We start from the raw sequence: 27,801 nt of genomic DNA on the forward strand, positions 1-27,801 counted from the left end.
CGGCACAGCGAACTAAGATAACGTCCCTGTGACACCCACACGTGAAAGCAGTGACTTCAGCAACCAGAACATACAGTACATAGGAAACAGGGGAAAACAACGATTAGATGAGGTGTGGAGAGCAGCAGGGCACCGGGGTGTACTGTCCTCACAGATATGGCAAACACTGCAGGGGAAATTCCAACTCACAGAAACACCACACTGTGGATGACGACAGAGGACACGCATTCATTTCTTAAAAATGACATGAACGGCCTTTTAAGTGGGAAGGGGCGGTGATTATGTCGTGTCTTTCTGAGTGTACGCCCAACCTGTAGCATAACATAACTCTGATTGGCCCTGGTGCAAATATTTTTCTTTAAATCCCTGAAGCCGCTCCATAAACAGAGAAACCTGGACTCACCCATTAGCAGTTCATCCTCCGGGCCTCCCGCTCAGCAGAGTCATTAACAACACTGCTCAAGTCCAAATTCCTGACTCTGCTGTTCTCTATTGAGAATATAGCAATTCCAGCTAACGTTAGCCTCCAGCTGCACGCCAACATTGAACTCTCAATGAACTTGAGGCATAGTGAGTAAAAACGTATCTAATTTAGTCACTTTAGCAGTAAACCCCATCTTTTTTCTTTCTATCCTTCCTCCTCTATCGCCGTTTTTGTGTTTGGACTATTAAACATTATGCTGCTAACTTAATCGTCCATTTGCTGAAGAACTCGTTTCTTGCTAAAAGGTCAAAAAAAAAATTGAAGTCCGCTCATTTGCGTTATCTCAAGTGACAGAGAGTGAGCTCATCGGTCAAATTCGGCTTTCTTCAAATCTTTTGAGAAGAAAGTAACCAATTAAATTAAATAAGCTGTGGAAAGAAAAAATATTTATTTTCAATAGAACATGCAGCTTTTGGAACATTTCAACAAGTGCAATAAAAATATAAAAGACTACCACTTAAAACTGTAAGTGTGATGGGGCCCCTGGCAGCTACTGGGCCCCAGTGTAGTGCACCGGCTGCACCGTGGACAGTTAGGCTGTTGCTTGCAACACTTGTTGACTGACTGAAACACACAGATTACTTTTTCACATTTTATTTCGCCAACTCACAGTTTATTTCACCTGCATTTTTTAAATTTCCTTAGTCATTAGGATAGAAACAGCTTGTGCACAGGGGTAAACTTTCCCACCTGTAGGTCTAGACAGTGACGGTAGTTTTCTCATTTGAGGAAGAACAGCAGCTTGAATTCAACCATTTACAATGTGGATTCCAACACTGACAGGATTTCACAGTAGAAAAACGGTATTAAAATGTCCATTAAAACTTCTCAAACCACGCATAATCCACTTCTCTGTTGTCCATCTGTATTCTCAGTACGTTCCAAATACTCATCACTGCTCCAGCTAAATATGCCGCTTCCATGTTAAGCTGTTGCTTTCATCAAAGCTCAGAAACTCTGCCAGAAATAGCAAACTTAGCCATATTTTGACAAATCTGTGAGTGTCTGCAACACACTGAGCATAGAGATGGACAGCAGCGCAGTGCTGCAGGCTGACCACAGCTTGCTTTATTCATTGCTAATGAGAACAAACCATCAACAGCCACCTTACAAGATTACAGAGGAGGATTTAAGTAGTATCGATGTAAGGCTAAAATACAGGTACTGTATTCATGTAGCACCCTTGGAATTGACAGACAAAATACATGGGATTAAAACAATATGCTGGTAGAATGCAGAATAAAATCAACTGATGAAACTGAGATAAATCTAAACCCAAACAGAAACACCCAATATCGTTAGTGGCTAGTCCTTTAGCATTACTGCATTTGGATCCAACAGCCCAAACTCATTCTTGGCATTCGTCCATACGGGATACCTCTCTGTATCACACTGACTTTGATCAAACAGAGGAGGAATTAACCTGTGTTACCGCTACTTGGCCTCAAGTTAAAAAAAAAACAAAACAAACACACATAACAGTGATTAAACCTTATTTTAACAACTGAAGGGATTGTAGATGTTACCTTATTTGGGCCTGGACGAGTCTCTTCATCTCCTCAGCTTCACAACCTGCTGCTTCCCTGTCATGTTTGGAGCCAAGAGGCTTGATCTGCTCCTCTTTGAACAGGCTGCACGTATAGTCAGAGTTATAAAGCGTGGCTTCGTGTTCATGGCTTGAAGCTGTAATGTTTAACGTCAGGTCATGCTCACATGAACTTAATAGGCTGAAAATACATGCAAATATATCATGTAGACAGTTTAATTTAACCTTAGACAAACGTAATATTCTGCATGTGCTTTGCCCTGTGGACAATCAACACCAAGAGATCTATGGTATCTGCCCAGCATTGTGTCAACACAAGAGCAAAATATATTTATAAGCTAAGCTCTAACAGATCTCCTAATTCTCTAACAATTCAGCAAATTTTTAACCTTGTTGACACGTCCATATGATGTTTTTTATATAATACATTCGTGAGCAAAATAATCAGTGAACACCATGACTGAGTTCATCTCAGAACTGCAGTGAGCCCAATGACAGTCTCATAAAAACAGGATCAGACAGCCAGAGTTTCCAATGTATCTACCAATCCTGTCAACTTACGAGGACGGGGGTGTGCCTAAATAAACCTGAAGCTGTGTCAGTACAGAGAGAGAGAGTTTGCATAAGCACAACAACTAACACTGTCAGCGACTGCCGGTTACAAGCTAACAGACAACATAAACAAATAAAAGATGCTAACTATGCTAACTGCTCTGACATGTCTGTTGGTCACTGGTTTTGATCACAACAGACTCCTCACCTGAGTCTGGGTCTGACTGAGGCTCAAACGTGTCGCTGAGTCTCCGCAGTGTCTCCTTTAATGCTAACTATCAGACTTGGTACAGAGAGCACAACCACCAACACTATCAGCCAACTGCCAGCTACAAGTTAACAAGCAACATAAACAAATAACTACACTTACCATTGTGATACATAAACATGTGGCTGTTTCCTCCTCTAACCATCTTGATACTCTCTGCTATTTCACTTGTCAACCTAACGCAATAAGCCGTTTTTCTTTCTTTCAATTTTTATGTTGGAAAACCATTTTAAACAAAATTGATTGTTACATAGTTTAAGATATGTATGGAGAGGTACTTGAGAATTAATATTTAAAAAAAAAACATGTTTATTACAAAAAGATGTGTAGCACAATAAATAATGGTTAAAAAAATCCAGTAGACAGCCACAGAATAATTAAAAACAAGCAACTAAAAATAAAACAGAATTCAAACCGTGAGGTACAGGAAAAAACATTGAGGCTGTTTATGTAATAGTCCTTTCTCCTGTTTGTGCAAACAAGCTTCGAGTCTTTTCAGGCTTGTTTTGGCCGTCCACAGGTCTCTTTTTGACAACATTCAAAAACCTCTGCTTCTCTGTCCTTGAGGTTTCAGCCTCCCTTCTTTTGCCTCTGTTCCCGATGTCGCTGTGCTCCACAGGCTCACTTTTCTCAGCTCCCATGGGTCCGCGCTCTGTGGGGCCTCTGGGGAAAACACAGACACAGCCTCCAATAGCACAAAGACAATTGAGACTCTTCAAACGCCCAGCCGCTCTCTCTGTTGCCAATCCTTCTAAGTACAGATGCATTTAATTGCAGAGCTGCAATGCCTGCGGTGTGAGGATAACAACTTGTGTAGATCAGCAGTTTTTGACATTGCTGTCAGCAAACTAGTCCTTGTACAACCTGATTGAGAACAAGTCAAATGCGTTCTCTGTGGCCATCGGCCAAGGTTGTGCTTTGTCACCGATTGTGTTTGTAATTTGACAGATTGGGAAATCAGGCTCATATCTCGGGTTTATGCTGATGATGCAGCTCCGATGGCTTCGTTAGAAAAGAACTGAGGCGGTTTGCTAATGATGAAAGTTGGTAGCCATGATCTGAGGCCATGGTGCCCACCTTCTGCTTAAGTGTCTGGAAGGTGTGGAAAGTATGATGAGGAGGAAGCTGACCTGAGAAAGAATGAGATCACAGGTACCATGGGCTGACATAGGTTTCCTTCTCTTACCTTCAGGTTGAGGTGGTTCAGGCAGCTGATCGGGATGGCCTCTGGACACCTTGCTGCAGAGTTTTTCTGGGCATGTCCCGCTGGGAGAAGAGCCTAGGGCAAGTCTACAACATAATGGAGGGATCATTATCTCATTGCTGGAGGATGTGGCATACATAGTCTACCTTGCTCAACCAGCTGCCACTGGTGCCACTAGCACATGGAGGTCATTTTGCTGCTTTGGTCATTTTACATTTTCACACATCTTTTGCACTACTTTTATTTTTAAATAGAACACAGTGGCCTCCCTGTCTTTCTACAGCAGATTTCACTGGTCTGTCTCACAGCATAATCACTTATGTAAATCTGTGTGGATTTATGTGAGCTTCACTAAGTTTGATTTTATTATTAATTTACTTTGCACTGAATTTCTATGACTTAGGGGGAGACACAAGATTCTGTAATATTACATCATGACTCAAAAGAAATCTGTTTTGCCCTAAAGACTAAAATTGTAAAAGAATGTAAATAAGCCTCATGTGTAGCAATAATACACCATAATATACTGTCAGTGCTTCCAAGAGCTTTGTTTTCTTCCCAAGAGCGAATGTCTGTCAGGATTACAACTTTTGTCATGCAGGTATGTAAGCCATTTTAAATAACTTGGTATTTTTGTTCTCTTGTTTACAGGAACTAAAAACAAGATGAGCTGCAACCTGGAGGAGAGCAGGAACATCTATTATACTTACTTTTAAAATACAAGAGGCCCTTTTTAAAAAAAGTAGCTATACCTCCTGCTATTTTCTATATTCCCATTCACGCCAATATCCACACGTTCACTTTCAACATTACTCTTGACATTTCAGCTGAAGTTCATTTTTCACACCTTAATACCATCATATAATGTTGCATTGCTATGCATGTTATAAGAGAAATTGTATTTTTTATTTTAACGTTGCAATGCCTGGTTTTTCAGGAGCTTAGAGATGCATCGAGAATATAACGCTCTACTATTAAGTAAAACATATTATTTATGTCATTTATGAAAAAGATAGTGATGCATAATAAATATATTGAATACAGTATAAGCATCATACGTCAAATTATGATTCTTTTATGATCTTCTACTACAAAATATCTTCATATAGTCATTTGCCATTAGTTTGCAGCTGAATGAATCGGTGCAGGGTTACACATGTAATAAAACATTGTAAACAAAGGGGTCACATGCATCCCCTGAAGATATTGTGTTCATCACGGCTTCAAAGAGAAAACAATTACTCTTCTATTTGTGAATTATCTTACCGTAAACCAAATTAATTGTTTGCAGTCCCTTCACAAAATAGGTTTCCAGGAAGGTCTGTATACTGACCCATCTGGGAGCCATCTGTAAAATGTAAGCAGTGAGATGAGGAGAATGCAGGGACTTCTCCAGTCACTCTGCGGCAGCCAGAGAAAAGTGCTTTGGTAAATAACAGATGGAGATAAATAAGAGGAAAGTCTGCATTTAGGTCAGCATACTCTGTGCTCGGTCTGTTTCTATCCCCTCCTCGGAAAATTAGCTCAGAGCAACTGGTGCTCTCAGGTTCAGTTCAGCTCCAGTTTGATTATTGAAAATGATTTGATGATTTGATGTTCTCGGTTTTGTCTGTTTTAAATCTGTTTTACAAAATAACATGAATGGCCTCGGGAAAAGGTGGAACTGTCAGCAGCACTTTTCTTTCATATGAGTCTGTCCTCTCGCTTCCCCCCTGCCTCCTGCTGCTCCTTTCTATTCCTGCATCACCTTTCCCTGACACTAGATAATACACTGACAGCCCATTACTGCTTATCACATGCTATCCTCCTTAATCACTGATGTCAAAGCCACATCAAAATACCTTATGATGAAATTGCAGCCCTTTTCTGATAGCAGTTTTGTCACATCATTACAACACAGCCTGAAGTGTAAAGTTTTGCCTGTCTCTCTCTCTTTGATAACAGTGTTTTTCTAACTTGTCTGATTTTGTTAAATACTAAGAGCAAGCAAACATCCACTGCAGGTACAGAAGAAAAACAGCTGATAGCAATACTTTCCCCACAACTTTTAATAGGACTTGAAAAGAAAAACATTGGCTTGTGTAGCAGTGCACAGACTGATGTCACAGAGACTGTGTGTGGTGCTATGCATGTAATAAATAAAAGCAACAGACACTGGCAATTAACCTGTTACACCATTGTTTTAGCAAGTTGTTAGCCTTTTTCACACGAGACATATGCATTGTCATAGTTCGTGGTGTAACATTAGTGATAGCACGCCTACATTGAATGCAGCCTTTGTTTAAGTTATCAGAGTTACAACCCCGACCCCAACACCTGTGATTCACAAAGCAAAGGTTATTACAAACAAAAAGATGACAAAGGAAGTAGGAAATGGCAGCATAGCAACGCTGCTCATCCCTGCTGAAGTTTTCGGTTAGAAAAGACCCTAAGACCTTCTTTAATAATCTCTCTCTTCTCTCTGCTGGCAAGTTTAAAGAGCTGGTCTTTAGTGAAGTGCTCGAGCAACTCCTCTGAAGGTGCACTAATAAAGTCAAAAAGTGCTGCCATACTAGACAACTTTCCTACATCTAAACAAATGGTTAACTGCCCCTGAAATCTGAAATTTCAACTGAAACCAATATGCGCATCACACACAGCTCAAAGTGTCCCATACCACACAAGCTGCCAAATCACAAACACTCTCTCTATCTATCTAGGACTAGAAACAATCCATCGAGCCTCTAATGTAGCACACAATTACCCAAGCAAACACCAGAACCCGCTGGTCTTGAACAGCAAAAGGAACAAACACAGAGAGAACTGCCTACACAAAGTCAAGTTACACAACCACCACTTGACAATACAAAAGCTGCGCAACACATAAAGTTAGGATCCCGGACACTTAAACAGAGCACCAACTTTAACTCTAACTGATTAAATCACCGACTACCAAGCAAGCAAAACTTCAGTAAGCCTCCGCCATATGGACCTAAAGTTTTTACCCACACCGGAGAAAATATTCTCCACCCAGGATTACATCAAAAATAAAAAAGGCACCCAAAAAAAACCAAAAACAAATGAGTGAGTGATAAGACGGATTACTCAGTCCAGCTGGCACTCTCTAACTAACCAGGGAGATCAATGTCAACTTCAGGTCAACAGCACTCAGACTATACTTACCATATACTCACCAGGAGGGGAAACACAGCAGCCCACAGCCACAGTGTTACACAACACACCACTGAAAACAAACAAACACAGGATTGCTCAATCTAAAACAACAAAACAACTCAACTCCCCTGGATGTAATGATCCCGGATGAGCCCCCGAATATGTTCCGACCCCAGCTCAAGGGAAGAGACACAGTCAAACAAGACCTATGATTTGCAAAGCAAATAAACAAAAGATGACAAAATAGGCAGGAAATAGTTACTGGTATTAATGCTGCTGATCCTGGCTGCAGTGTGAGAAAGAGTGGGTGGAGCTTAGCGTGGGATTTTAAAGGTCAGCCAGCAGGTGGCAGAGAGGACAATGATTGACGGAGGAGTTTCCAGCTTACCTGCGAAACACAGCAAACCGAGCAGTTCTGGACATAAGAGCCAGTCACACATGTGCTCTTCTTGCTATGACATATCAAAACATCTGCTGTTAAAAGGCCTACAGACAATCAGCTAACAAAGATGCAGCTGCAGAGTTGGCTGTTAATTCCCAGTGGGTTTGGCACTAGCAACCCTTTCATGTCACAGCCATTTGATTTGATGCTAATATCAAGACTGTTGCTGAACAACAAACATCTTACAAATTCCTACTAAAATATTTAGAGCTATTTTCAAGTGCCTCAGTTGTGTTTCTCACAGTCACTGCTCTGTGGCTTTATGAAGTAGTGTGAATTGCTCAGTGCTTTTCTTACCATTTTGTATAAATATAACTTAGATCATTTTTTGTTTTAAAATCTATATTGAATTCTGGGGCGGTAATGATGAGGATAGCACAGTGACATGCTGCCATAAAGGGAGAAGAGAAGAGGTTGACCTGAAGGTTATCGCTGTTGGGGCAGAAACAGCAAATCAGAGAATCTGGAGGGAGTGAAGGTTGCCCTTTGAAGGTTTGCAGAGAGTAAAGTGAACAATTTAAATCCAAATCTTAAGCCAGTTTGGTCTTTGTCTCTGTCTGTCTGTCCGTCCACGTCTACAGTCACCTGAGACGTTTGGGTTTGACTTGCCGCATGTGCATAATCTAATAATGTATGAATGAAGTTTTGACACTGATGGATCTTTTATATCAGCGCAGTCTCAGCATGTTGTTCTAGTTGTTGTTGTGTTTGAAAACAAGGCATAACAAAGCAGACACGATTCTCTTCTGCCACTATTTTCCGTCCTCTGTTCATTGTATAGATGTTTGTGTCATGTTTGTTCATTTTCTCAGGACATTTTGGGTTCACTAAATCATTAAAACATGTCTATGCTATGATATATATTTTTTAGGACATACAGACATTTTTTTAATAACAGAAAGAATATGGTTTTACATGTGAGGCAGCCAAACTGATCAAATCCATGGTGGTCCACAGATACCAACTGTGTGACAGCACAGAATATTTGAGTCACTCTTGGTGCTGTGGGTCCAGAGATGAAATCCCCTTCATCACAAGAATGGAAAAGGATTTTCAGTAGCTGCAACAACCAAAAACTGTACAATCAGACCGACAGCAATAGACGCTAGAGAAGTTCCTGGGCGCTTTGACTTAGATGACGTAGATGCAACTTGCAAGTTTGCTCAGGATGCTTGGTCTTGCAAACTGTACTTAAAAGGCCAGCAAAGCTAGTAAGCATGTAATTCCCTTCTATTATCACAAAATATATCATAGGCTACACCTTAACATCACGCCTGGAACACCTACAATGTCAGACACCTTTGTCCATGGATCGTTTTAGTCCCTGTAAGCAAAAAAGGACACATCGTAAAGGATGGGGAAAGCAATTATCAATTATCAATTTCTCCTCTATTGAGCTTGGGAACAAATGTTTAATGGGAACCAAAGTTCACATGGTTGTGTTTTCTAGTGTCCTCTAGTGCAGATCACTTCTACATTCCTATTGGTTGCAGAAGAACCCTGTCATATCCCATTACCGTACCCTAAAGTTGCCTTGACTTCAACGTTTTCAAACGCCCATACCGCCCGAGGTACGTCGCCAATGGGCACGTCGCTGCTTGACCCCAAGAGATGCTGGCTCACATAGAAAATGAATGACTTCACTCACTTTCATGTTGTCGCTACTTTCAGTCTGAATTAACAGTTAAGCTAGAGTCAAAAACTTAACATAGATTCAACCAAGAACATTTTTTATCCCATATTTTACACCTTCCCAGTGTTTTATTTGAAGTTTTAATATCAACAACTATATATTTGTGGTTTTAAGAACCAAAAACTATCTCACTGTAGTTTCACACTTCCTCTCTCAGACTTCTCTCTGCAACAACAAGTCGGTGAGCCAATCAGAACAGTGGAGGCTCTGAGCCTCTGTTCTGATTGGCTGACTGTACTCTGAGTGATGGAATAGTTATATAGCAGAATTCAGGTAAAACACTCAGAGAAACCAAATCCTATAAGGTTGGATAGTGGGTCCAGGTGGGTGGGGCTTCGGGCATTGCTGAGAGCAGTGACTGCTTTGTTGTGACATCATAAAGTTACAGAAGTCCTGACAGCTCGTTTTAAGGCTCAGTTTCTGAATACAGGCTGTGTGCATTTCTCTGTGGACTGAGCACTTTGGTACTTTCACAATATTAATATAGAACCTGGACCAAAACAACGGTTCTAACATACTATTTTTCAGTAGGTATCTTTGCCATGTTCACACTTGAAGAAAAGTCATCAAAATTAATACAGTTCATTTTGAGAATGTCTGGACAAATTAGTCCATAGTGTTGAGGTCATTTCACTCAAAAGCACAAATTTCAACCTCATGGTGGCACTAAAGGAAAAGACAGGGGGTCAACAACATGGGTAGGTTCCACTACCTGAGAACCATGAATGTATGCACAAAATTTCACAGAAATCCTTGAGCTGTTGAGATATTTGATTGTCGACCTTCTGACAGGCTGATATTTCCATCCCCATAGCTGTGTTGTTAGTGTGACTTGAATTACAAATTTTACAGTCAAGAGCCTCAAAGTGGTCATGACCTTAAAACACAGTTTCTGGCAAACACTGTCATTATTTGAAGCAGTGCAGTTTGAATTATACTTTTTGGGATGTTACACAATAGGTGGCCACAACAAAGGGAGTGATTTATAATTTATGGTTCTGCCATTTGACAGAAATAGTAGTGTACATTCATTTTTAGATAGAAACCTGAAATCTGTTAATGTGTTATTACATTTGCTTTGTGATACTGAAAAAAAAAAGAAAATAAAAAAAATGAATAAAAAATAAATAAAAAGGAAAAGGCCTGGCCTGGAAATGGGTTGGCACAAGAAGATTAGAGTCTTTCTTTGAACTGCTTAATGTTGTCTTGTGAGACTAACAGCACCTGGAACACATAGAAACATGAACAAAGCAGCTCAAGTTGACCCATCACAGTTCATGAGGAGTCTTTACAACCCTAAATGTAGCTATTCTTAGTTATACCTTTAGTTTTGGGCCCAACTTGAAGACACACATTCAAAATGACTGCAGATGCTGTACAGAATGTAGAGAGGAAGGGTTCATATATCAGATTTTATAACAGACTCAGTGAAGACATTTGTCTGAGTATGAGATCCCTTGGAAGTTTACATCCTCGGAGCTTATTGCCACTCTTCACCAGAGAGCATGCCTCGGGCTTACAAAACACCAAAGTGTTTCTGCAGAACTTGATTAGAGCTGACATATTTATTCAATCGGTGCTCAATAAGGGCGAGCGGTGTACAGCAGCTGCTAGGGAACGTGCTCAGATGGGATGAATGTTTAATAAATTGGGGCTCATGTAAAATCTTACCTGAGTCTGCAGTGTCTGCACAGCTCTGTCCCTGTAGTTTTGACATCTGGTTATTGTAAACTTAAAAAATGATTCATTCTGAGCAAAACACACTGTTGCATGAGATACTGTAATATTAACTTAATTAATTACAATGTTGATATGATTGCCTGCCAGGAATTACACCCTGTACTACCACAAAACCAAAAGCTGTAACTAACATCAGCTCACAGTCTCCTGCTCCTGATACTGTCCCGTGGTGTACTTTGGACAAACATAGACAGTGTAGCACAGGGCTGTTCAATTAAAGGTCAGAGAGGTCCAGTTAGACCTCTTTTTGTTGTGGGGGTTGTCCTGTTAAAGTTTTTCATTTTACAAAATGAGAGACTTTATCACGTCCTTTTCTCTTTCTTTCCCTCTTAGATCCCACTATCCCCCCTCATTACTCTGACTTCTTTCCCCTGAGTGTGTATCTCACCGACTGACTCCTGTCACAATGATTAGCTGAGAAGCGAAATTTAATAATTCTGACTAAGTTATTTGTCCCGGTCCAGATGGGACGGTATCTGGGTCCGGATCTTGACTCTGGTCCACCTGTTAGTGATCTCTGGATATTTAAGCACAGCTAAAATCAAGTTTAATATAAGAAATTTTGACTTTTGTCTCTACAGATAAATGTCAGGTTTTAGCATAAGCAGCACATATTACAAACACAGAAGATCCAGCATATAAATGAGGGCTGAGACCCTAACCCTACAAGCTAAACACAGATTAGTAAAGTTTACTGGAGGTGATGGTGCAGGAGACTTTCTTCTCTAGACTATGACAGCACTAATCATAACTTAAGATAACCGGTTTTCACTCTGTATCAAAGCAGAAAGTAGTATGACTTTCTTGTAGCGCTATAAAAAGTTAAAGGTCGGTGGTTAGGGTGGGACTTTGGGACAAGAGATCAGGGTTCATGTCTAATCTCCTAATATAATAATATTCAACAATGCTTTCTTTTAAAGAGCATATGAGTAGAATAATAAAGCAATTATAAAATCTTATAGCATATGTTTTTTGTTTGTGAAATACAAAATAGTCCTGATGAAAATAGGTCCAGTCAGCTGGTGAATTACTGTCAGACATAGTAGTCAAATCCTTCACATATGGGCTTTAACCATGAAGGCAATCTAACTTCAATTTGCCTAAACGTAATCATATCTTTACCACTGGGGTATGCAGATAAGTTGTGAGGAGTTATTCATGGAGCACTTATTTAGTGGTTTTGGAAAGTAATGACAAAGTACCTTAGTTATGGATTTGGTATGAATACTTGTAGAGTGAATTCTGCTGGGACTTTTGCAGGGAAAGGAAGTTCATCAAGCTCCATTGCCCCTAAAAATCTGACTCTGAAGCTTCATAAAGTATGCTTTTTTTAAATTTTCATTTTTCAGCACAATAATAGTAAAAAGGTTGTTTTCCCAAAGTTTAGCACTGATAAAGTCTGCAGCATATTTATAGTATACAGGAAACACGGAAACACAAGTCCAGACAGAGCAGCTTAGAAATCATTCCACTTGAACCAATTATGACAATTCAATAGAGATCAAATGATCCTGCATCTTCATTTAAACTGCCCTCATGTCTGTGTGAATAAGCAGCCTTCAGAGCGAGTATAAGGGACAGTATATCATTTTCAAAGCAAGAATCTTTCAGTAAATCCTCCACTTTCTTTTCTGAGAGCCTGTCCAACTGTAGAACCTGTGTGTCTGTCAGCTCTGCCACCTCCAGGACTCAGATGTGGCTGAAACTCTCCATGAACCCTCATGAATTATTCATCAGCACATATAATGTTGGCAAATTATTTTATATAGTGGGGAAAGATTCATCTTAGGAGCAGGAATTGGGTAGGGAGAAGCTAATGTGTTTATTATGCCAAGATAATGGCATGAAATAGAGGCCAGGGGTGGAGAATTCGGAGGAGTGTTTATACTTTATATTCATTGGAGGGTAGCATCTGAATGCCTCGTGGTCACATGATGGCAGATGTCTTTTGAATGCAATATGTGTGTGTGTGTGTGTGTGTGTGCGAGAGCCACACACACACACACACACACACACAGCGAGAGCCACACACACACACACACACACACACACACACACACACACACACACACACACACACACACACACACACACACACACACACACACACACACACACACACACACACACACACACACACACAGCCTGACCTGTGCAGATGCCTCAGATGTTTTGTGTGTGCATGTCTTCATCTGAGCGCGTGCAGCGAGTGCTTATGTAACGTATAGATTTGCCTAGTCGAGGCTTCAGTCCTCAACCAATGTTGTCTGCTTTTATGGCTGTTGTTGAGAAGAGAATTCAATAAACATTACCTAAGCACTTCTCTCTGAGTGGCAGAAAACACCATTAGAGGGAGAAAGAAGGTTGCTCTATAACTGTTGTTTGCCTTGTTTAGCTGAGAAAGGCCGAGATCCATCCTCACATAGCTAATATCGGCGCCACAATGACATTACACTATCAGAGGATTGGCTGCATTTGAACTCAAGGATGGCTGTTGTGTTGAAAAGCACAGACAGGAACTCTATACAGATATGTCAGGAGTGTCGGAGGGAAGATGGGATCTCGCAGTTCAGCCATCTGGAAATAAAAGCTTGTCTTTTCATTAATTTGTTTATCTTCAGATGCACTTTTTGATGCAGCCTTTTGATTGATACTTTCATTTGATCTGCGCTTGACAGTCACATCACAGATTCTGTGACCAGATTGATGAAGGACAACTGCATGATTGAGGGACAACTGCATGTTAAGAGTATTCATGAGCTCCCCTTCCTTTGCATCAAAACAGAGCAGAGCACTTTTGTCTTATTTAAGTGAAGTCTGCTTGGATTTCCATCACACCCTTCAATATAATTCTCAACCGCTGAATACAGGACATTTCAAGATGATAATATATTCATATTGTGCTACAGGGATGTGTCTCTTCTGTGCCTTTCATAAATTGGGGTCAGGTGATATCTGTCACAGCACAGAATGTGCTTAGTACTGACAAAGTCATGTTGACATTTTTTGGAGAGGAAAGCATGAAAATAAAATGAATAAATAAATAAAAAAAATAGTCTCCTAGGAGACAGGCAGGAGAAGAAATTAAATTGCCTCTCCACAGCCCCTGTTAAGAGTGAAAACCAATCAGCCAGCCCTCAATTCACACTCACAGCTCAACAAAGATTGTGAGGAATATTGATATTAGTATTAACAAATGCACTGTCCTTTTTCGGGTCTGACGCTGAGGCCAGTTGCAACTGTACTGATAAGATTTTTTTTTTTTTGTTCAACTTGATGGCTTCATGGGTATTTTACAAATATGACTATCAGCCATGCTCGAATAGGCTGATGGATATTGTGAAATCGAATAAATAGAAATTCCCTGTGCCAATGTTCAAAACTTCTATCACTATTCTTCAAATTCATAAATTTGATGTTGAAAATAACCAGATCCTCTGTAAACCAAGAAATAACCTAATTGCAAAGCTTTCGGTGGGATTTTCTCATTGAAACAGCTGCGATAAGTCTCATTTCAAAAAGAACAAAACTGTCAGCACTTTTGACTGTATCCCCAGTGGTGAGCTTTGTGATTTTATTTGGCCTAATTTGGGAGTTATCAGACTTATTTCCCCATGAAATCCCTTCCAGTAACATGAGCACACATTCAAAGCAGTGGGAAGGGGAAATAATGAAGTGTGTGGACAGAAAGCCAGTCACAGGGGCTTGAGAATGTAGTATAAGCGGTTGTTATCGCAGCTAATTTCACAGTGATCAGTTCAGAGAAAATTCTGCATGAATTAAAATTGCATGATGGTCAATATGTGGCTCATTATGGTGCGTCGTGTGGAGGACCGAAAGTTTATTTACAGGCGAGAACAATGAGCTAGTGTAAGCAATTCTGCTCGTAATATATTAGTTGGGAGCTTAACAGCCTGTTTTACAAAAAGGTAATTTGGAATTACTTTAAACTGAATAACATAAGCACAGCTGGGAAGAGTCAGTGATAAGAGAGGATCTGCAGAAGGAAGAGAAAAGGCATGTCATTTAAGTTGAAAATGTATCAATGGGTGTCGATGGGAGTTATTTTTATACAGCGTAGTCCTAATACAACTGCTGCCAAATATGTCCAAACTTTAATATTCAACATAATTAGCAGAAACCTTTGTGGCTAAACAAAGATTAGTCAGGTGTGCTGTTGTGCTTATTGTACTTTTTTTGTAAGGCAGGATTTTTCAAAATTTTAAATAAAGTGCAACAAAGTCTTTTCATTGGTCTCTCAGAGGAATGTAACCTGTTGTCTACAGCCACACTAGCGCCTCTGTGAAGCTGTACACCACAGTACGTGGAGCTGAAGGCAAACATTACCATGCCAACACGCTGAGTATTAGCATGTACACCATGGTCACCACTAAGTTTAGTCTGTAAAAATGCTAGCACTTGCTAGTCACTCAACACAGAGCAAAGCTAAGGCTGATGGGAACTTCATTAGTCTGTAGGTTTTTGGTTATAAACCATGCATATTGATTTACCTGTTGATGGCACTAGGTGAAAACTCTCCAAAAGCCAACAATTTATCATCTAAATCAGTGGTTCTCAAACTTTTTCACATCAAGGGCCCCTAAACTGACACAAATTAGCCCACAGACCCTTATTTCAGAGGATTTTATCCCAGGGTCTCCCCCACCTGGTAAGATTTTTGCTTTGATTTGATTTCCTAGATGTTTTATTACAGAAAGTGTTTGAAACGCATCACAGAAATCACACATTCTGTCATTGTGTTACTTATGGATGGAAATATAGTGAAAATAAATGATTCCCCTTTTTGCTGGGGACCCATAGGAACCCCCCTTAAGGGCCCCTGGCGGTCCATGGACACCACTTTGAAAACCACTGATCTAGAAACCTTGAGTGCAAAAAATTTAATGGCAATCCATAGTTTTTTCAAGTATTTCACAAAGTGATGGACCAACCCGATGAATGTAATATAAAGATGCATGATACAACTCTGCAAAAGTGAAGCCAACACTTTTTGACCCGCCCCCCCCCGGTGGTTGGCTGCAGTGTAGGTCATAAACTCCACCCCCTTCATGTTGGCAGATAGACATGAGCCAAACTAACAAATCAACGTACACATCAAATACATTTTTCCCAAAGATGGTTTCTATCATTTTAGGGAGCTCTTACCACACTGTGTAACATCACGACTAACAGCTGTGACTAGCTACTACTACTGCACAGACTCTGGCTCCAAATGACATCACCAGCGCAAGATGGCAGCGCTCATGCCCGGGAAATTCTGGCTTCATTTTTGTACAGTGGGAGCAAGTGGAAATGCGTTTTCCATCTTTATATACAGTCAATGGACCATCTGATGACTTCGTGCCTGGCTAAGGACTGTGAGCATGATGAGCTAATCATCATGCTCATTGTGTCCCAGCTGAACCTTCGCAGACATTGTCCTCAGAGGGAGTCAGTATTCCTCCTGCTCATCTAGATTTGATGTTTTAGTTTGAATTTAATTTTGTGTGTGAATCACGAGAGAACCAGCAGCCTGTGATGTGACGAGAATCCATCCTGGACGTTGTTTGAGACCCTAAGGTTTGCACAACTCTTTGTACACAGATCTCATCATCATGCTCATTTGGGATAGGTTAAGCAAACTCCAGGCGCAGACGACTGTTTACACTGAATCATAATTGAGATGTTATGTTGCGCTTGTTATCCGCCGCACTAGCTAAAGGGAGATGGCGAGGATAATCCATTTCCTGGCGTATTTCTGAAAACATTTACAACAAATGGACATGCTTGAAATCATTCTTTAAGCTTAAGATATCAATTTACAGCTCTACATAACACACCGTGAAGAACCAGTTTGTGATGTGAAAGATGTTTTTCCCTCTTTTGTCAAATTAACATGGAACCATCACTTGACCTGGCAAACTGCGCACAAGTCATTGAAAGTCCTCTCCAGATAACAATGCTTAATACGCTTCAGTGAAATCACAGATTCCTCAGGTACTTGGCATGATCTCAGATTGCGCTAACGATGGGTCGTAGGAGTAAGAAATTTGGGGGGGGGGGGGGGGGGGGGGGGGTTGGGAGGGGCTGATATCTACCCAGAGATCAAGCATCTTAAACGAGTTCTGAACCAGAGCGCTTGTCAGTCATAATTGATCTTGAGTAGTGTGGGTGGTGAGAGACGAGGCTGAAGACACGCAGAGAGCGAGACAGAGGAGAGAAGGAGAGAGCGAGCATCTTCCCTGGAGGCTACAAGCACCTTTTAAGAAGCCGAGGCCCAGAGGACTCCTACGCCCTTTCCCTGCTTCAAGATCAAACCCATTTCTCCTCCATCTCTCTCGCCTCTCCTCATCTTCATTATCAAAATTCCTCTTCATTATAATCAGTGTAAAAGAACCTCTTAACAGCTGGAAATGAGAGCCACGCATTAGGCAGCATATGGACAAACTTCTATTCAGAATTCATTCTGAAGTCACAGGGGGGCAGAGAGGAAAATAAAGAATAGACACTGGCTGGCAATGATTCACTTTTATCTACACATTGAAATTCCCCCCTATTTTCTAACAAGAGAATGTCTTGTACAAATGCATTAGCAACTGCTTTTGTTCAGCTGTAGTCTGGTGGAAAAGGCTTATTATCATAGATCTTACACTGTCACTGTAATTATCTTTAGGAGAATCTCCGTCAATGGCTTTTTACCCCCTGGTGTAGTTTTTTTTGCTCTGTTAGGCTTTTTCAATATACTTTACAAATGTCAAGCTGTAAGAGGGGAACTGTAATAGTGTTATATTGCAAATCTTCCACGAAAGGGACACCATGAGGCAAACATGAGGAGAGGACTGATGACACGGAATTAGAATCTTACAGAAATGACTTTCTTTTTAAGTGTATGTATATTCACTTCTTATAACGCATCCAACAGTCAGTCATTATGCTCCTGCAGGTCCCCTCTTTCATCTAAGACCTCATCGTTTATGTTAGAGATTCAGTATCTTTATCTCTCTCTACAGTGTATGTCATACACTACATGGCCGAAAGTATGTGGACAACCCCTTTTGGTACATTAGTCCCTAGGTCAGGAAGTCACTGGTCCCAGTCAAAAAATAGTGCAGCACATAAAACCACACCATGTCCTTTTAGTACATTTTTTTTTTTAAAACAGATACAACAAACTAAATATAATGTGTTCATTAGTGAACTTTAGGTGTAATGGCAGGCATATTTTGTTATGTTTGGACAGAGCTGGGCTACATGTTTCCCCCCTGGTTTCAGTCTCCATGTGAAGCTAAGCTAACTAGCTGCTGGCTATAGCTCTGTATTTAATGGATACATAGGAGAGCAATATCAATCTTCTCATATTTCCCCAAATGTCAAACTATTCCTTTAAGGAAAATCTTAATGCTGCAGCATACTTTTATATTTTAGACAATAATGTGCTGTCCCATTTCATCCTGACAAAAGGTGTGGTGGAGCTTGACCTTCCTGCACGGAGTCCTGATCTCAACCCCATCCAACACCTTTGGGATGAACAGGAGGCAGACTTATCTCCCAACATCAGTGGCTTATGCTCTCACTAATGCTCCTCTAGCTAAACAGGAGCAAATCCCTGAAACCAGGTTTCAAAATTGTGGACATATTAGCAGCAGAGTAATACTGACATGATGGATGTAACCTTTGGGGACCCTTCATTCTGAAACCCCATTACAATTTCCCAATCACTAGGGATGGACATCGTGGATAAAAATCTATCAAGGTTTATGTAATTGCATATCTTGATATTGATACACCATATTACATAGTGATATAGTGCATATATAGTACACACTCAATTGGGAAACTGTTTATAGACACAGCAGCCAGATGAAAATGTCTGTTTTTGGCTAAACTACAGAATGAAATTGCTGAAACATTAAGATGCTTCATCTCATTGATGGAAAAAAATCCAATATTTCCGTAAAATAGTTCTGCTCGTTCACTGGCACATTGCCTGCAACGGCCTAACAAAGCAAAAGATATTAAAGGGACAGCCACCTACCATCAGTTTGCAGTCTGTTCAGCCAGTCTGGATTAAATACATCATAGAAGACAGTTTCCTTTCATGTAATTACTAACAGAAGGTGTCCGGGTAAGTATGATGTGAATCATAGTGCGCCACTTTGACAATGCAGCCTTCATTGGATGAGATGCTGCTCACTTTTATTTCACATTTGTTTTAACTTCACAAGTTTTTTTTTTGTCAACAACAGCTGCATGTCAGTACCCACCCCTGCATACGCCGATTCAACATTTGCAATTCAGAAGCACACTCAACCAAAGAATCTGAGCCAAGCAAATGTGTTTCCTTTAACTTTATCTCTTACAATACAGTTGTGTTCAGCAGGTTGTTTTGCTGTTAATCAGGTTGGGAGGTAAACTCAAGGCAGATTCTGGTGAAGTCTGGCGTTGGCTGGAGTTTATTTAGCTCAATGCCACTTTGGCAGGTATCCAGCGCTGGTTTTCGGAGGTTATTTTTAATCCAAAAGGTCAAACATTGCTTGTGAATTTGGGACCTGGAAGCTGTTTCGGCCTATTAGCAAAAAATGTTAATTTCTTGCCTGATGTAAATGTTCATGTATTTATGCAGATGAGTCAACTTGAACCTTCTATGAGTTCCTCTGAGGAAACTGTACCAGGAAATAAGACTAAACTGCAAAGAGAGGAGCTGGTCAGTTGCCAGAGAGCCACACAGAGGGGCCCATTTCATTTTCCTGCGCCCCTTTGCTGTCCCTGACACTCCCCCAAATGAAATGACCACTGGCAGGGATCACGGAGGATGTCTTTTATGAAAGAGTAATACTGTTGCAGCATAAACAGAAGAAAAGTTCCTGCCAGTGTCACCCCCTCCCCAGTCTCTCCTCCTGGTTAATTTCCTTGGAGCCTGCAGGGCCAGCCAGCAGGGGGATTTGACAGAGGACTTCTGACAATCCTGAGGAGAGCTGACACCGAGAGCGCCAGTCTCTCCATCGCTTGCGGCCAGATTGGAAGATGCTCAGCATGCAGAGAGCAGATGAGACAAACCAGAGGAGCCAGGAGGGCTGTTCGTGCAGAGCTGGCTAAGCCTGAAATGTCTGAAAGGGACACTGAGCACACACTGCCACACAGAGGCTGTAACTCGTACCTTGGCCAGAGCCCGCAACTAAAAAAAAACCTGTGGCCACCACATTTCTGTCTCAATCTGTATGTTGTTCAGAAATCTGATAACTATTGATTAAGTAGCTGAATATGCAAGTAGGGACACCACAAAACCAAGGTGAGCACCCGCTGTGATTTTTTTGGAAACAGTTTGGTAAAATGCAGCTCTGCAGAAATGTCTGGGTGTCACCTTCGTCTGATATCAAAGGCGATATGAGCTCAGTAACTGTGTAATTTAGCTTCTGGAGGCTCAGAAGTCGGGCGCCAATTGGCAGTCTGCAGCTCACATATTTCAGCCGTGTCTTTGTGACCTTTCACAGCAGACTTTACATTTGAATTTAAATAATAGGCAAGTTCACAATTTCAAAGTGATATTCTGAGGCGAAATTCATCCCAACTCTTTTCTCCACTCTGTCCACCATTCTGCCACTTACAATATAAATGGGACAGAGGAATATGTGCATGCAGCCATTTGGCCCGATCAATGTCAAATCACAGTGCAGTATTCCTGAGTCAAGGGAATGAAAGCCTGTGTTTGGTTCACACAAATGTACAGTATAGGGAGAAGAATAGAGACAGGCGAGCTCAAACAACAGCATCAGGAGATGCTGAGGGTCTCTGGGCAGCAAGAGGAAAACATGTCAGTCAAGTTTGTTTGAGTTTAAGATTAATTTTTAGTGCTGCGTTGAAGCTTGGCAGATAACAATCTACATGTAATAGAAAGTGCTGTTTTGATTCCTGCGAAGAAAAGTGTGGAGAAAAATCTTGACAATTATTCGAAGGGATATTTTTTCTGTCCCACAAAGTTGCATTCTGTATTCAGTGAACACCACCAAAAAGATGGATCAGAAGATGGATAAAGAAAGACTTTGACGTGCCAGACACTCATGAATCTCCGGCCGTCACAATCATTGCCCGAGCCAAGGACAACTTTATCATAAACCTTGTAGCGGCAGACCTATACCCAGTATTTTAAAGCATTCAGACGCCGTAAACCTGGAAGGAGATGGAGGGCCGAATGAGTTCTTCATATCCAGAGTAAATAACAATTGAGTTTTGAGACAGCACAAGGGTTTTTGTGACAAGCAGCAAACCCAAGTGTTGTGTGAAATTTTGCTGTAGTGGTTAAAAGCATGGTCCCAGAACCCCTGCTGGGTCACTGAGAGAATCTAGTCCTATTTAGTAGAAGTTAATGAACCAGACTAGTGATTTTGCAGGTTGTAGCCCATTTACTACAAACAACGTAAACTTTATATTAGTGCTAACCATTTTCCAAACACTGATGTTGTGTGTCCGTTCGTTTCCATTCATTTCCACATGGCCTAAAAACCAGGCTCTTGAAACTTGCTTGAGTTGTATAATCCAGCACAGTGAATCCTAATAGTGTATTAGTTTTGTCTTGTGTCGGCTTTTTAAAAGTTCCAGATTGTGCAAAGTGAACAGGTCTATGTGCTCTATAAATACTGACGAAGTATCAAAATGCTCAAACCACAGAGAAATGCACACAGCCCGTTTCCAAACACAAAAAACAAGCCGTCGGGACGACTGTAACTTTGTGATGTCACAATGAAACAGTCACTGCCCATGCACCCGGACCCACCATCCAACCTTGAAGAATTTTGTGTTCGTATGAAATCAGCTATATCTTTTATTTGATCTCTGTTAAAGGGATAGTTAGGTTAATTGTGGGCTTGTGTGAGATTCTTATCTATAGTCAGTGTATTACCTGCTGTAGATTCTGATCGTGACCTCGAAGTTTAGAGAAGAAGCCTATTTCACCCTTATCTCACCATCAGACAGCCTGCTGAATACTTTCCCTGGTTATGTCATCACCACTAGAATAATTACAGAAGGTTTTGCTGAGAAAAAAATAGATTTAGAAAGAGATCCCAGCTGTGTCTGGGCTGGACTACATTTGTAATGTTGCTTTTATATTATGATTGTATGTCTGGGGTTTAGACTTTAGTCGTTGTTGAGTAAAAATAAGCGGTAGTATTTTTCTGACATTTCAAAAACCAAAACAATTGATCAATCAATATCTTCATCAGTAATGAAAATAATCAGTTGCAGCCTGAGATACAGTAAATTAAAAGGGTTTGATTAACTGGTGTTGAGTAGATTGTTAAAGTAGAAAAAAAACTGAAATATTTCATGTCACAGACCACAAACTAACACATTCCTGTTTGATTTTGTCCCAGAATGACAGATAGCAAGAAGACAGTTTCTGATTCAGTCAGTGGTGGAAAGCAAGCAAAGCACATTTACTCAGGTTCTGTGGTAAAGGACAATTTTGAGCTACTACTTTTCATTTTATGCTACTTGAAACTTCCAGTCAACTACGTTTCAGAGGGAAATATTGCACTTTATACATTTATTTGACAAATTTAGTAAACAGTTTATTTTAAGATGAAGATTTTACACAGTGGGTAATATAACATGCTTTTAAAATAAAACGCAGTGTTACAAATTAAACCAGTGGTTTCCAACCTTTTCATACAAAAAGCAGTGTGTAGTCATCATCACATTTCAGATGTTGATGAGTAGTTAACAGCTCCTCCAAATACTGATTTTCCCTCTATTTTTCTGATATAGTTTCATTTTAATAGAAATCAGAATTTATTTTCCCTCCTCCATTAATCATCGCATGACCCCTCAGATCTGTCTGGTGTCCCTGTATTTAAAACTCTATATAGTCTAGTTCAAACTAACTCCACCTCCAGCAGCTACAACAGTAACCTGCTGCTTTCACACCGATGCTTCACTATTAATCATCTAATAATGTCATATGTAATATTGTATCAGTCGGGGGGGCCAAACCAGTACTTTACTGGTGTTTTTACTTAAGTGAAGGGTCTGAATACTTTTTCCACCATTGGATTTATTACCGAATTAACTTTGGTCATCATTAATGAGGACATGATAGCAGAGAGAATGAAACCTCATCAGAATACTTCTTCATTGCTGTAATTGTGATCATTTCTAGTGAATTGAATTTCATTTGTTAAACTACTCCTAATCCTACCAGAAACCTCCTGGATCCCCCTCCAGGATCCCTCCTGGGGGTCCCTAGATCCCACTCTGTGAACCGCCCTCCCTCCACCCCCTACTCTCCGCTAATCTGTGAGACTAAATTATTCATATTCAAACCTGATTAAGAGCTGAGGTTGTTTCACATTCAAATAGCAGATAGTGTTGGTAACAGCCCCCATGAGGTCGTGGAGATGTCTCTCTCTCTCCCTCTCTCTCAGTTCTAATTCTATATATTCACATCTGGCTGCCAAGGTGAGAGAGCTGAAAAGAGCCAAATAATGAAGTGTGGGAGTGAGAATGTGTCCAGGGCAGCCCTGACCACTGTTCCTTCGACTAATGGTGGCCATGTCCAGCCTCTGATTAATTAAACATCCCTTGGGGTCAGGGAGTCATGGAAGGCAATGTAATTTATCATCTGGCTGATGTGTAATGGAGTGTGGCCTACTGCAGAGTCTCTCATTAAGAGTGATAAACTCAGTTGTTGCATCCAAGGCCTCTCCACAATTCAGTGAGGCCAGGGAAGGCACAGCGCAGGGACGTGTCGTCTCACAGAACTGCTGCTATTTGCTAATGGAAACCAAACGAGTGTAATCCTAATCGCCTGCTTTCACCTTGAACTGAACAGAACAATAGCGGCTTTCGCCAACTTCAAGGACTAACAATATAGTCTGAAAGCTTTTGGGGGATGTTTTTTTTTTATGTTTGCAGAGGGTAGAATAAATAATATAAGCACTAAATTTGAAGCAAATGAATCACCTTTACAAACACTGCTACGACTGTGGGTTAAATTAGTTTGGATGACAGTTATAGCAACAGCTGCACGTGTCTGTCAGATCTCTGTTCAGTTCAATTTGTGAACAGTCCTCTACTTTGATGCTGCAGTTTGTGTTTGTCATATCCACTCCTGATTTTTGAGACAATTTGACCCCTTCGGAGCCTCACACCCAATCATGACTCGTCATTTCTAGATTTATGTGACATCAAATTAGAACTAATGACTGAATTTTTGTAACATGGGGGCAGTTGAAACAAACTGTAAACAACAATGAGCTATTATCCCCTTTTCACAGAGGTATAGTGAACTTGCTCGCATGCAGTTGTCAATTTAGACATCTCGGAGTTACCGAGCAACATTATCGTTATCTGTAATTGTGTTTCTGTCCACCTGCTGAGTGCAATTCCAATATTCACTCTCCTGTTAACAGTTTTCAGTCTCCACTAACTCCTGAGAAAAATGTCTGGATCTTTAGTTGCTGAATGCTTCAACAGCTAGTTGCCTCTTGGTGCCGATGCTATAAAGCTCTGTAAAGCTTAGAGGAACTGCAGAAAGCAGATAATTCTCATCATAAAAAGGACCCCTTTTTCGTTTCATATATATATATATATATATATATATATATATATATATATATATATATATATATATATATATATATATATATATATATATATATCCTGAAGGATGTTTTGGCTGGATTTGCTGATTACATGGTATATATATATATATATATATATATATATATATATATATATATATATATATATATATATATATATATATATATATATATTATATATATATATATATATATATATATATATATATATATATATATATATATATATATATACTCATTTAACCAATTGTTATCAGTAAAAATGTTGACTATATCTGCTTTAAACTTGCTGAACTAACTAGTCTGAAAGTTTCCCGTAACTACTGCAGGTTTGCCAAAAAGAGGATTAAGAAAAAGCAGGAAAGGTTCAACATTTCTGAATTACGTGTACATTAAACATATGAACTGGCCAGCTAACAACTAACACATAGCAACCACAAATGCATACAGATATAGGTCGTACAAGCGTTGACGACATATGTGACACTTTGCATTCGCCGCTTCCACTAGTGTGTCTGTACCCTGTATTTAGGTGCCGTCTCAGAAAATTGTCCCTCTCTCTCTGTGTGGCTCATGTTCTGGATAAACAGCGATAAGCAAGTCCAAAACCACAACTAGCCGTCTTCCTCTGAGACAAAGAGAAGCTGTCTAACTTGTTTAGTAACACCAGATTCTGAAAATCCTTCAGTGGACTAAAGTAGAGCTCAATGATCTGACGCTAGCCACGGTCACATTCCTCTCCCCACTTTTCAAAACTTAGCAAATCTACTCTAAATAATGGAAATGTAACAATACTTCAGTTGAGACGAAGGGATGAAGAGGGACCAATATGATGCAACTATTACAAGATAAGAGACTATGAAATCTCTTTCATCTTTGTGTAATGATGTGGTGTGGGAAAAACCTCACCGTGGACTGGAGGTTTTTCCCTGCTCGGGCATTATCTATGATATGAATTATTGAAAATATTGATTATATTGACAGTTTTGCTTTCATATGCAATCACAGATTCACCTGTTGGATTGCTAAATCTCAGCGAACCAATTAATCAAGTTTCACTTTCTGCTTTTCCTCTTTCATGTGGACTCAGATCTGTCAGCCCCCTCATATGAAACGGATTACTTTGTTCTTGTTTTATAAGGGTCAGAAGCCAAAAAAAAAAAAAGTGCTGCCTTTTAACATCTATTTGCAAAGCAGCAAAGCACTGAGCGAGACGGAGACTTCCCGACACTCTATAAATTAGTACAGCCTGTGATCAGCTCTTCCCTTTTGCCCTCGTTGGTAAATGGCAGCAACGTGACCTGAGGAGCATGGCGCCGCTCATCGCCTGCCTTTTTCCCGGCCTATCCTGCTGAGCTGCGTAGGCGTGACTCAACTGAACTTCCCCCTGCCAGGCAGAGAACAGCCATGAGGCCCCGCAGCTATACTCCTGCCGGAATATCAGAGCATCTGTCCCCCCTGCGGCTTGCCTTTCAAACAGCGCAAGGCCATCTTCTCCCAGCACCAGCATTTTTCAAAGGCAGAGCCAACGCTTGGGGAATATATTATCATCACATCCCGAGCCCATCTGGTGGCGCAACACCTGGGAGGGCGTTTTTAACTGATTCTCGAGCCCACACCAAGAGAGAAACTCCTGCCCAGCAACACTAATAAAGAATACCTCTGTCAACGTGAATTGTTAAACATTAAAATTAATTTTCATGCACCCTCTTTTCACCACCTTCCAGAGGTGAAGAGTAAAGGTGACATCTGATAAGAAAATGGCTTTTTATTTTTTTTTTTTGCTTCTTTTATCTGAGTTCTGATAGCAGATATTAAAGAGGATGAAAGGAAGCAAGAGCTATTTCCTTGTGGCCATTGCACAAAAATCACAAAGGTGCGGCAATGAATAGCGTGCTGGGTTATAATATGTCAGAAGATCTGGCAAATTTTCATTTAGAATAGATGACAATCATAAGCAATAAAAGCTGTGAAACTCCAATATTTCCTTAAAATGAAACCCCCCTTTCTTTCCTCCTGAAGGATGTTTTGGCTGGATTTGCTGATTACATGGTTCGCATAGCTTTGACAAAAGAGGAAATTGGTTTCTTCATTATTCTGTTCCACTGGGACACAATGGGTCTCAAGTGGACAAAGATGGTCTTGACCTGACCTTCGTAAATATTCAGATGTTGTGCATTCCTAATGAGGGACATGAAACAAAGGGACGAGCGACAGAAATCACCTCAGCACATCTGTGTGTTTGTTTTTTTTTTCTCCAAGAGAGAATAAATTAGCTTCCTCATCACCTTTGCCAAAGTGTGTATGTTAATTACAGCATGATGCGGCTCTGGTATGTGAACACAGAATCACACATTTGCTCGTTAACAGGTGCACAAGAACTAGAACACTTATAGTGTATTGATCAGCTGAGCTGGAATAGAAATCATTTGTCTTGTAATTGACTCTGATTCATTTCTCTCTGTGTGAAATGAAAGAAAGGGACGGCGCTTTCTGCTCTGTGTGCAGGAATGCTGTTAGTTCAGACATGTTGGAATACAAATCAGATGTCAGGGAATCAGTCTTAGCCAAAGTTCACTTTACTCATGCACGCTTCTTTACGTCTACACATGTAAACTGTGTGCACTTACTCTATCCTTCTGTGTCTTCCCTTTGTGTTGCTCTCCACCAATTAGATTTTGCCAAGTCTGTCGTCAACCACCGCTGCTGTCAGATGTTAAAAATGTTCTTTATCTGCCGTTTCAAGGTGTCAGCTCTGGGCTATAGTTACGTGACTCACCTCCTGTATTCATCGTGAGCCAAAGTGGAATGGAGCTCCAGGTGCTGTTCAACATGCTCGTCAGGAAGTCCCGCCCCGGGTCTATCCAGCCTTTCAATTGAAGACCAACACTAGGAGGAGTGTCTCCGCTCAGCACAGGGTCATCAACGTGTTCCCAGGGTTCTCTGTTCACACAACACGGAAAATGCTGTGTATTACTACCTAGGTCTTTTTTCTATCAGTTGTAACATTGTACTCACCAGTTTATTTGGTGAGACACACTGATGGCCACCATCATTTTTTTTCTTTTGTTTTTATTGAGTGACTTATTTGTTTCTTAATTTTTCCATTCTTCCAGTGATA

At 40.5% G+C, this 27,801-nt stretch overlaps 1 long non-coding RNA gene across 2 annotated transcripts; it reads right to left on the minus strand.

Annotated features, from left to right (window-relative positions):
• Nucleotides 1–1,062: 1,062 nt before the first annotated feature.
• Nucleotides 1,063–27,574, minus strand: LOC130167322 (uncharacterized). Of its 2 annotated transcripts, XR_008827268.1 has the most exons (4): nt 27,460–27,574; nt 5,321–5,402; nt 4,037–4,140; nt 1,063–3,513 (listed from the first exon to the last, which is right to left on the minus strand). It is a non-coding gene; the product is annotated as an uncharacterized LOC130167322 (long non-coding RNA). The 2 variants fall into 2 exon arrangements; XR_008827267.1 differs by lacking the exon at nt 27,460–27,574 and having other exon boundaries at nt 5,321–7,466.
• Between the last annotated feature and the right edge of the window lie 227 nt (nt 27,575–27,801).

This window comes from Seriola aureovittata, chromosome 4 (assembly GCF_021018895.1).
Source record: "Seriola aureovittata isolate HTS-2021-v1 ecotype China chromosome 4, ASM2101889v1, whole genome shotgun sequence".
Lineage (NCBI taxonomy): Eukaryota > Metazoa > Chordata > Actinopteri > Carangiformes > Carangidae > Seriola > Seriola aureovittata.